Source organism: Pelophylax lessonae (assembly GCF_965119305.1).
Source record: "Pelophylax lessonae genome assembly, chromosome: 7".
Taxonomy (NCBI): Eukaryota; Metazoa; Chordata; class Amphibia; order Anura; family Ranidae; genus Pelophylax; species Pelophylax lessonae.
The window spans coordinates 223,836,425-223,853,848 of record NC_138774.1 but is presented as its reverse complement, the minus strand read 5'-3'; the positions used below and the strand labels follow the sequence as shown (position 1 = coordinate 223,853,848).

At 47.6% G+C, this 17,424-nt stretch overlaps 1 protein-coding gene across 1 annotated transcript in view; it reads left to right on the top strand.

The window, feature by feature from the left end:
- Positions 1 to 17,424, top strand: part of PRRC2B (proline rich coiled-coil 2B) — a 327,590-nt gene that overhangs the window by 241,834 nt on the left and 68,332 nt on the right. The gene's annotated exons all lie outside the window — the stretch shown is intronic.

Sequence of the window (17,424 nt, the reverse complement as noted above, 5' to 3'; positions counted from 1 at the left end):
GTCCCTGCTTCTCTTTTCTATCTGACACAGAGCAGCGAATTTGCATCACTTGTTTCTTAAATATGGTTTCAAATTTACTCCATTCCCTTAACTTTATTTTTTATTTAAAACTGCCATAGCTTACGTCAACCTGCAGACTTTTATTTTATTGTACTATAGAATGTTGTGTTTTTTTATATGTATGTTTTTACCCCCTCCGTGTACTCAGTTCTGGGTTTTTCCAGCTGAAGACTAGGCAGACATTTTGTAGAATGCTGCTGAATGGGAGAAAAGGCTTTGACGATTTAGAACTTTGAAACCCAAGTTCCGAATTGTCAACTCGAGCTAATGTGCCGTTTTTAAAAATAAGCTATAGTTAGACTTAGGACTTCCTAAAGGCCAAAGTCCAAATGATAAAATAATCTGTCAGAAATGCTAAAGATTTGTGAGAGAAACTGTGTTAGAAGCTGCCAGCAGGAAATTTCTGGGCTGCTTGCTATACAAGTTCACCTCTTCAAAAAAAAAAAAAAAATGCATATGGTTTTTCAGGTTAAAAAAATATTATGTGCATTTATTTTTTTCTTAAGCCTGCAGATCGTGGGTTCAGTCTCCAGCAGACTCTCAGAATAGCTGTCTGCCTGTACCTCATAATGGTCAGGCAGATACCTGAGAGCAGGAGGAATTAATGGACTATCAGAGCACTCACTAGCGCCCTGATAGCTCATTGAAACTACAAGCATTCATTTACGGGCAGAGCCCCCCCACAGCCACGCTCTTTTCAAATTCTGGCAGCGGGCACAGGGAGAAGAATCCCCGCCCGCTGTCACAGGGAAGTGAGGGGGGGAGAGTTGCAGGAGCTGAAACGTGTTCCACCCTAGAAACGGGTGGAACATATAAAATGTTCCAAAAGTGAACTTATCCTTTAAATGAGTATACCTAACCCTGTGGTGTTGAAAAAGCAGACCGATGGCTACATAAATAGAAAATAAAATTAAAAATTAAAATAAAAAAATAAATAGAATCTATTTCATCAGTGTACTTTGCTTGCAAGCGATCTGATTTTCTGAACAAGTTAATCCAACTCTTGCTAAAATCATAAGCTAAAATAAAGTGTTCCTGCATAGAGGATCTTAGTTACCTATCTCCCTGCCTGTGCCATTGCTGCAAAGATGAAGATAAATTACTGGCTAAAGAATCTAAGCAAATCAACACTTCTTGAAATGTTGTGTCCCTGGACCCCACTATACTCTGTGGTTCATTCAGCTGGCCCTAGTTTCACTACTGTGTTGTTAAGTGACTGAAGGGCTGGTGGGAAGAGCCAAAGTGTGTGGGCAAGGGCCCAGAAATGGACACTTATGGAAATCTCTAATATTTTTCAGTGGGTGATTGCTCAGCAATCAGTGGCACAGATGGAAGAAAGGATGAATATCTATGGCCATCTTTGCAGGAAACACTTTATTAAGGCATAAAGTTTAATGACAGTCACTTTGAGCCTGTTCCTCCAAAATATTTAAAGTGTGTAAATTAGGTTGTTGGTCCAGTCTCTATAGGGAAGTTTACCCATCAGCACATAAAAGTTAATGTTGTATAAGTTAGTGGACCTCCACAGTGGTCTATAGCTGTTGGGCACCTGTGCCCAGTTTTTGGAGTCTGCTCTGTCGTGCAGAACATTCACATCCTTCACTTATGTTACCTGAAATATAGTTAATGTTGAATGGTATTTTTGAAGCTTTGTAATGTGCTCTGATTGTTTAATTGGTATACCACAGAGGTCATTTTTTAGTCCCGCCAATAAAAAAATAAAAAAAAGGCTTTTAGGGGAGAATAGCTGAGCTCAGTAAGTTTTACTATGTAATCTGCAAAGCCTCTAGTGATTTCAGAGCCAGAGAAAAAGGTGAGGGCAGGGGTGCTCAGCATGTGACCCTCAATCTCAAACCAGCAAAGCGCATGCCAATACTCTGGGATAGTGAGTCGTCAAGCCCAGAACGTGATCAAGGGGTTGCCAACCGCCTTTCCAGAGCATGGAGCCAGTGCCAGCTGCTGAAAAAGTAGGCGGCCACGGAGGAAAAAGCACCCACATAAGTACATGTTTCTTCTATCGCCAGCTCTTATCCCAGGAAGAGTAATACCAAATGCACTTCTCCTGGGACCTTTCTAGCAGCCTGGAGAGTGATCCCAGCAGAAGCTGGAAGAGGAGAAAACGGTCAGTGTATTAAACAACAGATACACTGCACTTTTTCAATAGACATATTCACACTTATAAAAAAGGGTTATTTGGCTGCTTTAACACTGTGGTTAGCTGCACTGAGCCATACACTTCTATTATATCCAGCAGGTTTGGTGTTCTTTCAGAAAGTGTACCACACCTGTAAGACCTAATCGAAGTCTATGGCAAATCGCAGCTAAACCACAGGAAAGCAGCAGTTGCACTGCGCTGCACCCATCATGCAGGTAAATCGCAGTGCATCAGTGTGAAAGCAGCCTTATAGAGGGCTCAGGACTGTAAGGGCTCATTTACATTTGCAGTTTGGGGGGGGGCGCGCAAAATCCCCATAGTATATTGTGGCCCACGACCAGTTATCGAATCACTTAAGTGGCCCTCGCTCTTCAAAAGTTTGAGCACCCCTAGGTTAGGGTATCCCTTGTAGACAGTCCAGGTCTAAGTGCTTGAATATTCCAGCACTGACAAGAGTATGATTTTATTTGTGTCATATCAGACAGTTGTTAGATCCACAATTGCTCTTCTTTTAAGAAAGAAATGAGTAAAGCAGTAATCATGGTGGTTGCACAATTATAAGTTTAAAATGTTTATCCTAAATACATTTAGCCCACAAGCAGCAGTGATTTAGTCTTGTCATTCTAACAGCCTTTTTCTGATTACACATTGTCTGCTTTGGGTCTTAGAATATCTGCTCACCTGCCTTAATGTCCTTGGGAATAATGTGTTCACAACTAAGCTCCCTCTCCTATTTGCTTCATACACATTTATGCATATGGTTACATATCCTTTGATCTGATTTTCTTATAATGTATATAACCTCAATCTGAATTCCAGGATGCGTTTTTAAATAAGCATCCCAGAATTCGCCACTCACCATGCTGTGCACCTTAGTGCTTTTCTTTTAGGTTCTTGCAGTCTAAATACCTTAAAAATGTACTGTTTATGGGACTAGATTAGTACCAGCTCCCACCCACTCGAAATCCGTCTGTGGGAGGAGTTAAACAGCGCATGCACATCAGAAAGCAGCAAAACATGATGCTGTTCTGGGACTACATCTCCCAGGAGGCATTGGTGCTTTTTTGGTTGTGGGGGCAGGATGTCTTTCCCATTCAGTGGATGGTGTTGGGCAAGTTCCTTAGACCTTTACACTGCAACTATCAGAGCTCACACATTAAACATGATTACTGCAACCCCTGTAATTCTGAGAACTTTGGGGTGTGACCATTACAGCCTGGCTGCCGAGGGTTGGGTGAGCTAAGGTGTCTCACGACCTGGGAGTTGGTGACTTTTTAAATGCAAACAAATTTGGAGGCATGTATTGGGGAAGAGAGGAAATATAACAGCTTACTTTATTTTCAAAAATAAACCATCCTCCGATTTATTCCTACATTGCTGCCACCATTTCAAATGTGGCACATTAGAGAAACCAATAGTAAAATTGCAGTACTGCCAATCTGGTTTGGGGGCTACAGGTATTCGTAGATGAATTTTATTATTTACATAGAAACTCCCCATTATAAAGAACAGTTTTAATTGATTGGTTTAAGCTGCATTTTTTATTTTTTGCTTTTTTTTCCCCCAGAACTGCACATCATTTGTACAACCATTTTTAAATTACTATATGGCCTTTGCATATTAACCATTACGGGTTCAATGCCCATCTGACTGCTCAAGTCACAACTACGGGCATCACGCATGCAACTGAATTAAGATTTGTTCTGATTTTCCTTCCCTTATACCAAACACAGCGCAATACAAGGGTCCTAGTCTGGTTTTGTATATATGCAGTGTACAGTGTGTATGTAGTAGCAGAAGGATTATACTATTTCAAAAAAAGCTTTACCTTGCTTCAAGTTAGTCTGTGTTATGTATTTGTATATATTCCCCCAACACGCTCGACTTGCTGTTACACCAATTTTAAAGAAACCAATCACTTGGACATCAGTGATTTTCATCCTCTGAAAATCGAGATGTACAGCTGATGTACAGTCCTCCCTGCTGAGCCCAAGTGCAAAGCTGTATTTAGTATCTATGAACCTAAACTGTAGCCCTGGAGGGATTATTGGTCCATCTGATGGTGAACCAGATAAAAGTAGTGAATATTCAAAACATACCAGATCGCCTCCAGCTTTCTGTAAATTTCCTGAGGAAGCAATCACCATTGGTTTCTACAGGTCTGATCAGTGTGTCTTCAAAATTACACTTTGCTTTACAAAGTAACCAGTCAGATGTTCCCTTCTATGTTCTCACTACACAGTGAAAGAATGAAAGGAAGTTTCTGGATGGTAGGGTCAGCATGGCTTTCTGAATTTCAAAGTGGCCCAATTTGAACTGCCTTCACCTAGAGACTAATTACTGCTTTTTGTGCTTCATGGGCATGGGAGATAAACGTGTACAAAAGGATATTTTTACTAAAATTGCCCCCCTTGCTTCACTCCACTGTTTTTTGTGGCAAATCCCACTCTAGGGGCGCTTCAAATGAAAATTGGTGTTGTGATATATGTGTTATAGGTGAAAGGAAAAGCAATGTAAATATTAGCAGGGAGAGAGACAGATCTGCATTTAGAATGAATAGAACCTGTCAGGAAGGTTGTTGCCTGTTACAGCAGAGGTTCTCCCCCCAAGCTGGTGGTTGGCAGACTCAGAAAACTAGTGCTTGTTCCAGGGCAGGGTAGGTTTGCTCTGCCTGGGAACTAGCAGGGCTTTGTGGTAGTGGCAGCCTCTAGCATTGGATGGACAACACAGCTATGACAAAAACCTTCTTTACAGGTGGCCTTTAAAGTTAAACCTCCCTCCCCAAAAAGTAACCATACTGGCCCTATATGTGAAATGTTGGGAATCTACTGTCCGTGATGGGTAGATGCTGATAGATTGCTAGGGGGAGCACCAAATTCCTCGTCAAATGTGACTCTGTAAACTGGAGCAATATTCAGTCTCAGGGATGGCTCTGATCGTCTTGTTCACGAAATGCCTCCTTTGGAAGTGAGTGAAGCTCTGGAAGATCAAAAGAGACGCGTTGCAGCAACATCCATCTTCCCACAGCTTGGCATAAATGGTTATTGGGTTCCTCTGTGCCAGAGTCAACCGAATGTCACACATACCCATTTATGTACAGCAGAGGCTGGTAACTAAAACCAGCCTGCAGTAACCCGCAGTCTTGTCATGTCAGCTAGAGATCTTGAAGGTGGTGAGGTGATAGATATCAAGTGTTTTATATTTTTTTAAAAAGATATTACGATAGATCTTTTTAAGTGACCCAGAAAAGAAAGAAATTCTCCTGGCTTTCACTCAGCTTGGTGTCAGAGTTGAACACCGCTCATTTTCCCCATTACTGGCCCTACATACCTCGTTTTCCCAGTTCAACTTAATTTTTCTCCCTTCTTTAAACTATGTGATTGTACTAGCTCTTATCATCTGGAAGAATTCTCATTTAAATAAAAAAATGTAAAAAAATAAAATAAAGCAAAATATGCTTTTCTCAAAAAAATCACTTGTGTGTTTTGTTTACCAGGTTAAAAATAGTGTTTCTCTTGCGTCCTCCGACAGTCGCCGCCTCTTCATATTCGTCACAATGGGGTTATGACCTTTGCTCCGTAGGAGTAGCTAGGCAACAGAATATGTCAATATTAAGGCTTTTAACATATCCCACCCCCAGGGGGTTTTCCCCTCAGTCAATACCCTCATACTTCCTGTATCCATACCTCAGTTTCAATGTCTAGCTTGTCAGGAGTAGCTGGATGTCTCTATGCTGGGGCATTTTGTCTCAGCCTTTTCTCTTTTTTTGATTTGATTTGAGTTTTTTTCTCTCTTTACTTAGCTGTTACTTTTGTCAGCATTAGTTAGTTCTTCTGATGAAGAGGATCATGCGGGCTGGGTCTCGGGCTGACCCCCCTGGTCGCAGGTTGTGGGTCAGTGGCTTCCCAGCCTGCCATCGAGCGTTCAGTCAGGTATTTTTCCTGGCACAATGAACGACCCATCCCTGTTAGCTGCAGGGATGCTATGGTGAGGTGGCTACCTCACTGGACGCCTTGCGGTATCGCTCCGCAGTTCTCCTGCATCCTGGCTGCAACTCTCCCTGTCCCATGTGCAGTGGCTTGATCGCTTGTGCGGGTTCCCCACGCCATTTAGGAGGTAAGTGTATCTGTGTGGGGACCTGTCTGTTTGGTTGGTGTCAGTCTGGGACTGTGTAACCCTGCCCCTGTTCACACTGTTGGACTCCCTATCTGTCTTAGCTGCACTCTGTGGCATGCAAGGAGGGGGGCTATACTGCACTGTCTCTGTGTCAGAATGTGTGCTGTCTTTTACTGTGAGACAGGCTGTGTGCTGCGGGGCATGATGTGGATCATGTTGTGCATACTTGCGGCGACCGCTGCTGCGGTCCGCCATTGTTTTTACTGTACTGCATGTGTACTGGTGTTTCACTGTGGGCGGGAGCGGCGTTTTCGGTGCCAAGCACCGCCATTTTGGCGGCGATCGGTCCGGCCTCATGCTGGCACTGCAGGCGGCCATTTTCTTGTAGCCCTCCATAGGCTTTCATAGAGCGCCCTGTATTGCATCACTTCCTCTTCTCCTGGGCGCACCGATCGAGGCAGCAGCAGCGGTGGTCTCTGCAGGTTTTATCCTCTCTGTCCTGAATCCTTGCCTGAGTTTGTGCCTTTCCCTGTGGGGGTCGGCTTGTGCTGCTGTGTGAGTGCGGTGGGCTGCGCTGACCGCGCTTTTAAAGGGGCAGTTACCCTTTATTCTCCTGCAAAATTTTTTGGGGGCATGGATTCTCAGGAAAGCAAATTTCCTCTCACTTTGGTGGGAGGCCAAGGGGCTGCTGCTTCCCCCCCAGGGGGTGATTTGGCTGCTGTTGTGGCTAACCTTGCTGCTCAGGTGCAAATGCTGGTGGCTGCTCAATCCACTAAACGGCCCAGAGTTTCAATTTCCTCTGATTCCGAGGGTGAGGGTGATGGGGCTGCTATGGCTGGGGTCTCCTTATCGGGGTCCCGTTCCTCCCTGGATCTTGTGGGATCAGAAGTGGAGGCTGAGGTGGATGGGGTTGATAATTCTCCCCCTGGCTCGTCTGAAGAGCTTGCACTCATGGATGAATTGGTTGCTTCTATCAAACAAACACTGCGTTTGCAGGATGAGCCATGTCCTCCTGCTGTTTTAGCCTCCTATGGGATGCAGCGGAGACGCAGATCTTCAAGGGTTTTTCCTTGCACTGATGATTTTCAGCGCGCTGTTAGTGAACAGTGGCGCAATCTGCGGAAGCCTTTTGCTGTGCCAAGTAGGTTCAAGCTGCGTTATCCTTTCACGCCCGCTACTGATGAACGTTGGTGTGTGGGTAGCGGTTTTGAATAAGTCTACTGCGATTCCTGCTGAGGATACGCCGGTGTTCCGGGATGCCACGGACAGGAGGCTGGAGTCTCTTACCCGTCATACTTATTCGGTTACCGGTTCTATGCTCAAAGCTATTTTTGCTTCACTTATGGCAGCTCAGGCTGTCGCAAATAAGACGCAGGTGCTTAGGCGCGTCCTGGTGGCTTACTCTGCCCCTCCAGAGACGTTGGCTATGGTGGATCAAATCCATCAGGGTGTCATGTATATGTGTGATGCGGACTTGGATATAGTACCGTTGGCTGCACGTGTGCACAGTGTGGCGGTGTTGTCACGCCGCCTGATTTGGCTGAAGTGTTGGTCTGTGGACCAGTCTTCTCGCAAGACCTTGGCTAATCTACCCTATAACGGATCTCGCCTTTTTGGGGATTCCTTGGATACACTGATTAAAGGGATCACGGGTGGTAAGAGCACGTTCTTGCCCCAATCCCACAAGGTTAAGGCGGCTCCTGGTAAGAAGACCGCTTCTTTTCGGCCCTCTCAGGGTTCCTTTCGTGCCTTTCGGTCGCACAATTAAGGGTAAGCCGTTCAAAGGCCAAGGCTCCCAGAAGAAGCCGTGGACAGGTAAGCAGAAGTCCGGCCAGTCCGGATCCGCTGCCCACAACAGTGCGGCCTGAAGGGGCGCCCTCACCCGGTTCTGGGGTGGGGGGGCGCTTGCTCGGTTTTCTTCAACCCTGGCTGGCCCGTGTTCGGGACAGGTGGGTTCAGGAAATCGTTCGATCTGGCTACAAGATCGAGTTTCTCTCTCGGCCGGAGAGCAAATTTTTTCCCTCAAATCTTCAACTGTCTCCGGAGCGTTTGCGGGATCTGCACCTAGCGGTGCGGGACCTGCGGCCTCAGGGAGTAGTGGTTCCGGTACCTCATCGGGACAGATTTCGGGGGTTCTATTCCAATCTGTCCACCGTGCCCAGAAAGGAGGGCAAGGTACGTCCGATTTTGGACTTAAAAGCTCTGAACCGCTTTGTGCGGGTTCGCAAGTTCCGCATGGAATCCCTGCGATCGGTGGTGGCTGCCCTGATTCCGGGGGAGTTCATGGCCTCCATCGACTTGAAGGATGCGTATCTTCACATCCCCATTTTTGAGGGTCACCAGAGGTACCTTCGATTCGCCATTGCGGAGGATCATTACCAATTCGTGGCGCTGCCTTTTGGGCTCACTTCGGCTCCACGGGTGTTCACCAAGGTGCTTGCACCGGTTCTGGCTTTGTTGAGAGCCCAGGGCATCTCTGGGGTATCTGGACGACATTCTGGTTCGGTCTGCGACCAACCAGGGTCTGGTGTCAGACCTGTCTGTCACGATGCAGACTCTGCAGGAGTTTGGTTGGACGATAAACTTTCCAAAATCGACGCTGTGCCCGTCGGTTCGTCTTCCCTACCTGGGGATGATTCTGGACTCGGTCCAGGCGAAGGTCTTCCTGCCGGGAGACAAACTCAGGTCTCTTCAGGAAGAAGTCAGGTCCCTCAGGGACGTTCCGTGCTCGTCCATCCGGACGTGTATGCGCTGTTTGGGATTAATGGTCTCAGCTTTCGAGGCGATTCCCTTCGCCCAGTTTCACACACGGGGTCTCCAAGTGGAGATCCTGTCCAGGTGGGACGGGCGACCGCAATCTCTGGAACTCCAGATTTCATTGAGTCATCGCACCAGAAGGGATCTTCTGTGGTGGCTCCAGTCCCTGACGGTGTCGGGGGGCAAGTCTTTTCGTCGTCTCTCATGGACGGTGGTCACCACGGATGCCAGCCTGTCGGGCTGGGGTGGTGTTCTGGGCGTTCTGTCCGCCCAGGGAACTTGGTCGGTGGAGGAATCCTCCCTTCCGATCAACATTCTGGAACTACGAGCGGTAAATCTCTGCCTTCGACGTTGGATGGACAGGCTGCAGGGCCGTCCGGTTTGGGTGCAGACGGACAATGCCACAGCGGTGGCCTACATCAACCATCAAGGGGGCACCAGGAGTGCCCGGGCGGCTCGGGAGGTGGCCGACATTCTGTCTTGGGCCGAGACACCTGTCCCGGCGATAACGCCAGTTTACATTCCGGGGGTGGAGAACTGGCAGGCGGATTATCTGAGTCGCCAGACCCTGGACCAGGGGTAATGGTCACTTCACCCGGATGTCTTCCAGATGTTGTGCGCGAAGTGGGGTCTTCCAGATGTGGACCTGTTCGCGTCTCGTCTGAACAACAAGGTGAAAAGGTTCGTGGCATGGACACGCGATCCTCGGGCAGACGCGTTGGTTGCTCCGTGGCATCAGTACCGACTGCTGTACGCATTCCCACCGATTCAACTGCTGTCCAGGTTCCTTCGCAGGTTGAACTCGGAACCGCACACTGTGATTCTTGTGGCACCGGACTGGCCTCGCCGGTCCTGGTACGCAGACCTCGTGAATCTGGCGGTCGACGCCCCGTGGCGTCTGCCTCTTCGAGAAGATCTCCTGTCTCAAGGGCCGATATTCCATCCTGCTTTACAGTCGCTGGCTTTGACGGCCTGGCTGTTGAAACCGAGGTCCTGAAGGATAGGGGTCTCTCCCCTGAGGTCATTCACACTTTGATCAACGCGAGGAAGTCTTCCTCGGGGAAGGTCTATTAGCGTACTTGGAAGGCCTATTTTGCCTGGTGTGAGTCCAGGGGGCATTCCCCTCGCACGTACTCGGTGTCTAGGGTGTTGTCCTTCCTTCAAACGGGTGTTGACCAGCGTTTGGCGCTGGCTACGATCAAGGGTCTGGTGTCTGCGTTGGCCGTTCTTTTTCGACATCCTGTGGCATCTAACTCCTTGGTTAGCACTTTTGTCCAAGGGGTGCGACATCTGGTCCCTCCTAGGAGGGAACCCCTGCCTCCTTGGGACTTGAATCTTGTTCTGTCCGTGTTACAACATGCTCCCTTTGAACAGATCAGAAAGATCTCGTTGTCCATGTTGTCCAAGAAGGTTGCCTTTTTGGTGGCGATCACTTCGGCTCGCCGGGTGTCGGAGCTGGCAGCTTTGTCCTGCAGGTCTCCGTATCTGGTCGTTCACTTGGATAAGGTCGTCTTGCGACCTAACCCTTCTTTTCTTCCGAAGAGGATTTCGGATTTTCACCTCAATGATGATATTGTCCTACCTTCGCTCTGCGCGAAGCCCAAGCATCCGAAGGAGGTGGATTTGCACTCCCTGGATGTTGTTCGGGCGATCAGGGTTTACCTGAAATCGACTGAATCTTTTCGCAAGTCGGATTCCTTATTTGTCCTTCCAGAGGGTCCTCGGAAGGGCATGGCGGCGTCGGCTTCTACCATCGCCAAATGGATCAGACAGACCATTGAACAGGCATATGCTTTGAAGGGAAAAGTTCCTCCTATGCCTGTGAAGGCGCACTCTACCAGATCTGAGTACGTCTTGGGCCTGTCATCATCGGGCTTCTGTGGCCCAGGTGTGTAAGGCGGCGACTTGGTCGTCCGTTCACACCTTCACGAAGTTCTACAAGGTGGATGTTCAGGCATCGGCTGATGCCTCCTTTGGCCGCAAGGTTCTTAGTGCAGCAGTTCCTTAGGGTCCCTTGTTTTGGGCCCTTGGCTGTTTGGGATATAATTTTTTCCCTAGGTTATTTGTTTTTTCCTGGGTTGTTGCTCCTGTTGAGCACCTTTTTTCATGCTGCCCAGCTGGTTTCCTTCCCTTGGTAAGGTTCCTTTCTCTGATGTGTAGACGGCGTTGCCTTTGGGCGCGACTGCGTTTCCCACCCCTCATGTTTGCATTGCTTTGGGACGTCCCCATTGTGACGAATATGAAGAGGCGGCGACTGTCGGAGGACGTAAGAGAAAACGGAATTTTTGTAAAATCTTACCTGTAAAATTCCTTTCTCTGAGTCCTCCGACAGTCGCCGCCCCCGCCCCTCTTTTTGGGTTTGGTTGTATACTCTACTGCTATTCCACTGAAACTGAGGTATGGATACAGGAAGTAGGAGGGTATTGACTGAGGGGACCACCCCCTGGGGGTGGGATATGTTAAAAGCCTTAATATTGACATATTCTGTTGCCTAGCTACTCCTACGGAGCAAAGGTCATAACCCCATTGTGATGAATATGGAGAGGCGGCAACTGTCGGAGGACTCCGAGAAAGGAATTTTACAGGTAAGATTTTACAAAAATTCCGTTTTTTGTTTAGTTTTTTTGTGCTATTTAAAGATGTGCATGTCATGCAGAAATATTTTTATGGAGCTTCTTGCTAATGGAACTTATCTAGCAGCTAATTAGATCAGATGTGTTGCCAAGGAGAATGCTGATAAAGACACAGGATTCCTCAACAGTTTGCTACTGCTCCTTCACTATCCAATCACAGACTGCAGAGAAAAGACTTCCAGGATGTATAGTTTAATTGCAGCAGAGAAATGTCAGCTCACCAAAGTGGTTGTGTAAATCTTAAGACTGAAAGAAGAAAATGGTCGCACACCACCATGGAATCCAATGTGAACAGGTACGTAGCAGTCGTGTGAAACGCGTCTACTGTCCTACCCTGCTGTACCTTGTACCATTTGTGCATAAAGGAACTTTTCTTCATTGGATTCCGTGGTGGTGTGCGACCATTTTCTTCTTTCACGCTTCTCCTGGTTCAGCACTCACCTTGAATCATGGACTTTGACTAGCCTGAGCGGTGTTATCTCTCTTCATGAAATCTCAAGACTGGCTGAACAGAAATATGATTCTGCTGGCATGTAAAAAATGCTCTTGTACATGAATTTTTTTACAAATCTTTTATTCATGAGAAAGACCAATTCCAAGGCATCGTAACAGCAGCATGCAAGAAAATACACATTCTAAAACAATATAGTAATGCACAAAATACAAGGCGTTCACTAATCTTGCGTTATTAGTAAAACATTCCAACATTTCCCCAGAGGGGAGGGACTAACAGAGAACTAATTCTAATGAATGCCAGGAACTGTCTAACACAGTTTTTGTGTTTTTAGAGTAAGGTGAACAGTCCGACAGAGTTATGCAGGTAGGAAGAAAAGGGAAAGAGGCAAGAAAGGAGAAAAAGGAAAAAAAAACAGCAAGGAAGGTGGGAGGGGAGAAGGATGGGAGAACAGGGAGGGAATTAGACAGGAACACAAGGAGGTATGTGCAGTTGTCAGACAATCTCTCCATAAATAAATGTCTCCTACATCTCACACAAGAAATTGGAATTGGTGTCACTCAGGTTTCATTGTTAGGAAGGGATCCCCCTTCATCAGAGAGGATAAACATATTACACAGAGCCCAAGTTTTGGAACATGGATCATGTTGGTGACGTGCTGAAAGAACAAGGTCTTCCATCCTGTTTATCTCCCCTACCTTTTGTAAGCCATAGGCCAATGGTTGGGGGTTTCAGATACTTCCATTTAAGAGGAATGCACATTTTGGCTGCATTTAGGAGATGACTAATGACAGATTTTTTTTCTAGATTTGAGCTCCGATATTAGAGGCATGGAGAAAGAAGAAGGCAGGGTCGTTGGGAAGTGGACGTTCAGTGAATTTTTGAGTTATCTCTCGTACTGTCTTCCAAAACTCCCCGAGCTTGGGACATGCCAAAAGATGTGTAGTTGTGTCCCCTGCCCTCCCAACACCTCCAGCAGTGATCAGTGGCCATAGGGATGAACTTATTTAACTTTAGCGGTGTATGATACCACCTTGACAGTAGTTTTAAGTTGGTTTCTTGTATCTTCGTACACATGAAGGACTTGAAAGAAAACTGATTAATGTGGTTTTGTCGATCTGGGGCAAAATGAGGAGGTTGGTAAGTCCCTGGAGGTGTGAACAGTAGTGTTATATGCACTGTATAGTACGTGTGGTAATACGCCGTCATGGGAACAGTGTTTCTCAAAGGCAGTGAGTTGTTTTCTATACCCATTTGGGGTTGGCAAGGATTGTAAGAAGTGGTGAAGTTGGAGCGCCCTCCAAAAGCAAAGGCGGAAGGGTCCCAAGGGGTTTGTAAGGTCAGCAAGGGAAGGCCAGCCAACTGAAGTTAAGAAATGAGGCCTGATAGTGACCTGACTCAAGTAGAGTTCGAAAAGTTTTATCCTGCTAGCCCAGGGTGAACGGAGGTTTTCCCAGGATGGGGGTCACTGGTGAGTATGTTGAGGAAAGGGAAGATTTTGTAAATAGTTTTGAGCAAGTTCACGTTGTGTGGCCTATAAGGGGATGGTGTTTCATGGAACTCTGCAACGAGTGGTAGCACCAGGGGGCTCTATTAAGCGGTAAGTTACTTTGAACTTGTTCTAGTCTAGGCCACAGCTTGGTGTCGCCATGACGACACCTGTCTGAGTCTCCCTAGTTGCGTGGCTTGATAGTATTTGCGTAAGTCCAAGACTGCTAACCCTCCAAGTCTTTTTGGGAGTGAGAGTAGTCACCTACATAGTCGAGGCTGCCTGTAGGCCCATATAAAATCTACAAGTAGGGATTGTGCTTGTCTAAAGTAGTGGGAAGGAATGAGTATTGGGAGAGCTTGAAAGAGGTATCGGAATTTGGGGAGGATACTCATATTAATTATATTGCAACGGCCGAACCACGAATGGAGGCCAGATTGCCATTTGTCTAGTAAGGCGCGCACTGTCTTTAAGAGTGGAGGGAAGTTGAGTTCGAAAATTTCTGAGAATTTAGGGGGATTAATGTTCCCAAGTATTTCAGCGCAGATTCAGTCCGCTTTAGTTTGAAGTTTGAACACAGGTGTTGGAGGAGTGGTCACGGTATAACCACCCCTATCGCCTCAGATTTGTTAAAATTAATTTTTAATCTACCATATGTCTCAAATTTGCAAAAGAGGTTCGGTAAAGCGATTTAAGGGGTTAGTGAGAGAAAATAAAATTTCTCTTTAGTTCATTGACGGACATAGCTTCAAGTCTTCAGACCATTGGGCTTTATGCTGTCTCTCTTCAGGAGTAAGACTAGGCGGAAACCTTTTTGGTTACGCCCCTGGGGCAGTCCCAGAGGGTATACCATCACTTCCTGCTGTAGGACCAGTTTTTTCTGCCTAGTCAGGAGTAAGAACCTGGCTCTGCTTGGATCTGCAGTTCTGGCATTTTTTTACTTTTTAAATTAAATGTTTTACTTTTTCTTTTATTTTTGTTCCTGTGTGAACTACAATCAAGCCCGACTGGGCGATGCACTGGATATCCTAGATCCTTGCGGTCTTCCCAGTCTGGGTTGCGAGCGCGACCCAATTATTAGCTCCACGCTAGGTTGGCCGTGACATAGCCCCACCGGACAGGGGCTGGCTGTCAAGTGAAACACCTTGCGAGGTCGCATAGCCTTGGTCACAACAGCAGTCACGATCAGTGTCGCAGCGTTACTCAGGCTGCAGCACCCCCATTCCAAGATGGTGCAGTGGACTGCTGGGAGTAGTGCCCGCCTGGTGACCGTGGTATGGTGAATAGTGTTCCCTCTCCTTTCTTACAGAATTGTTGGGGTGATCGCGGGCCCTCCCTGTGGATGGTAGGCCCCTCCTGTGTCCTTCCCCCCTCATGCTTTTCTCCTTTCTCCTTAGTTGGGTTTCCCTTGTGTAGGTGCCCTCATCTGGCCCCCTCTGGGGGTCATGGGTGCTTTTGGGTGGGGGGGGGGGGCTTACATGGTGCTGGGCCGGAGAAGTAGTGGGTAATGCCACTGCCGGCCCCCAGGTGGGGGTGTCCGTACTTGGGTGCTGCAGGGGGGTCCCCTCCTGGGGCCTGTGTGCTTCCCTGGGGTCCAGGGTCACGTGCAGTGTCACCATTTTGCCATAGATTCTATTCCTGTCTTCGGTGGCCATGTTTGTGTAGTCCAGCAGCCATGTTTTTGGTTTCCTCATAGAGTTTAACGGTGGCCGTTTTCTTGTAGCCTGATGCAGTGTTGGGCTGCGGGGGGCCTCTAGTGTCAGGTCGGCATTTCCTCTTTCTAGCAGTGTGGCAGACCGTTTTGGCACTCTACAGCTCGGGTGGTGAGTCTCTGGGGGTATACTATCCTTTCTCCGCTGCCCGGGTGTGCTGATTCTTGTGGTGCCCCAGCAGTGCACGGGGGGAGGGGTCTTCTGTTCTGAAAAAAAAAAAAAAAGATTTTGAGCAGTGCGGTTCCGATAAACCTCTTATGGTCATGGAGCTTCTGGAGCGCGTTTCACCACCTGATCCACTCCTGGAAGCTGCGGGACCCTCTGGGTCTCAGCCTGCCCTGGCGGCCATAACGTTCGTCGCTAGTAGCCAAAGTAGATATGGCCCTGCAAATGAGGCTTGGCAAGAAGCGCCCACTGGGTCTGCCTCCACGCACGCTGAGTGCTCGAATAGTGAGGATGAGTCGTCATGCTCTGCAGTGGGCATGAAAAAGAGCTGATGGAGGCCCTAATTGTGTCAGAGCGGGAAACTTTAAAGTTGGAGGACTCAGCTGAAGCTGAGTCGGCGACGTCTGTGCAGTTTGGTACCCGCAAATCTTCCAAGATGACTAAGGTGTTTCCTTTTTCTGCCTATTTTGACGAGATTGTCACTAGTCAATGGGGTTCTCTGAAATGTATAGTTGGAATACCTAAGCATTGCTAGTAGATAACCCTTTTGAGGAGTCTCTCCTGAAGAAACTAACGGTTCCACCGTCGGGACTCTCAGGTTTCCAGGCTAAATAAGGCCACACTTTTGCCGGTGGAGAATTCTCCATCTTTTAAGGCCCCTGTGTACAAAAGAGCTGAGGCTCCGCTCTGGTACCTCTTCACCGTGGCTGGTTCAATTTTGAGACTGGTGTTTGCAATCACCTTAGTATCCCAGACTTTTAACGAAATGGGCTAAGATTTTACGCCAGGATCTGGAGGGGAGTCAACACCCTCCTGAGCTGGTGGATCAGTTGATCCAGGGGTAACAGTATATTTGTCATGCATCCCTGGATGTGGCCCCCTTGGCCGGCAGGGTTTCGGTGATGACGGTGATCCTTTGCTGCATGATCTGGTTGAAGCACTGGTCGGCCGACCAGGCTTCTAAAAAGGTGCTGACTCCTCTTCCTTTTGTAGGTGACGTCTTTTCGGTGCCTCTATGGAAGAGATTATTAAGGGCTTTACGGGAGGCAAGAGTACTTTTCTTCCGCTGGCTGCTAAGGGCAAGGAACCTCGCTGTAAGCGTGGTCCTTTCTTTTCGGCTCACAAACGGCCCTTTTGTCCGTCTGGTTCACAGGAAAAGGGCTTGAGATCCACCCTTACCATTCCACTGTCTCTTGAAGCCTCCAGTAAAGTTAAGTCCAAATCAGGCACTTCTGGTTCCGCAGACAAGCCTTTCCCCAGCCTGAAGAGGTGCCTGCATCTGGGGTTGGGGGGATGTCTTCCCTTCTTTCCGGATCCGTGGACCTTGCTCATTCAGGACAAATGGATCCACGAACTGATTCAGATGGTTTCAAGATCGAGTTTCGGTTCTTTCCTTCCAACTTACGCCTGTATCCCGAGCGGCAACTGGGCCTTTGCGGAGCAGTGCAGGACCTGTTAGTACAAGGAGTTTTTAGTGCTGGTTCCAGAGTCTAAACGTTTCTAAGGTATTTTTTCAAATCTGTTTACAGTTCCCAGGAAGGAAGGCAAGTTTTGTCCGATCTTGGATCTCAAGGCTCTGAACCACTTTGTGCAGGTTCAGAAATTTTGGATGGAGTTCATCCGCACGGTAGTAGCTTTCTTTCATCAAGGAGATCTGCTGGCCTCTATCGATCTCAAGGACACTCACTTCATATTCCAATATATGTTGGGCATCAGTGTTTCTCCGTTTTGCTGTGGGCGAGGAGCACTTTCAATTCTTGGCATTACCCTTTGGTCTCGCCTCAGCTCCTCGGTTGTTCACAAAGGTTTTGGCCCCAGTGTTGGCCTTGCTATGGTAGAAGGGATTTGCGTTACTGGGTTACCTGGTGGATCTGCTTCTGCTT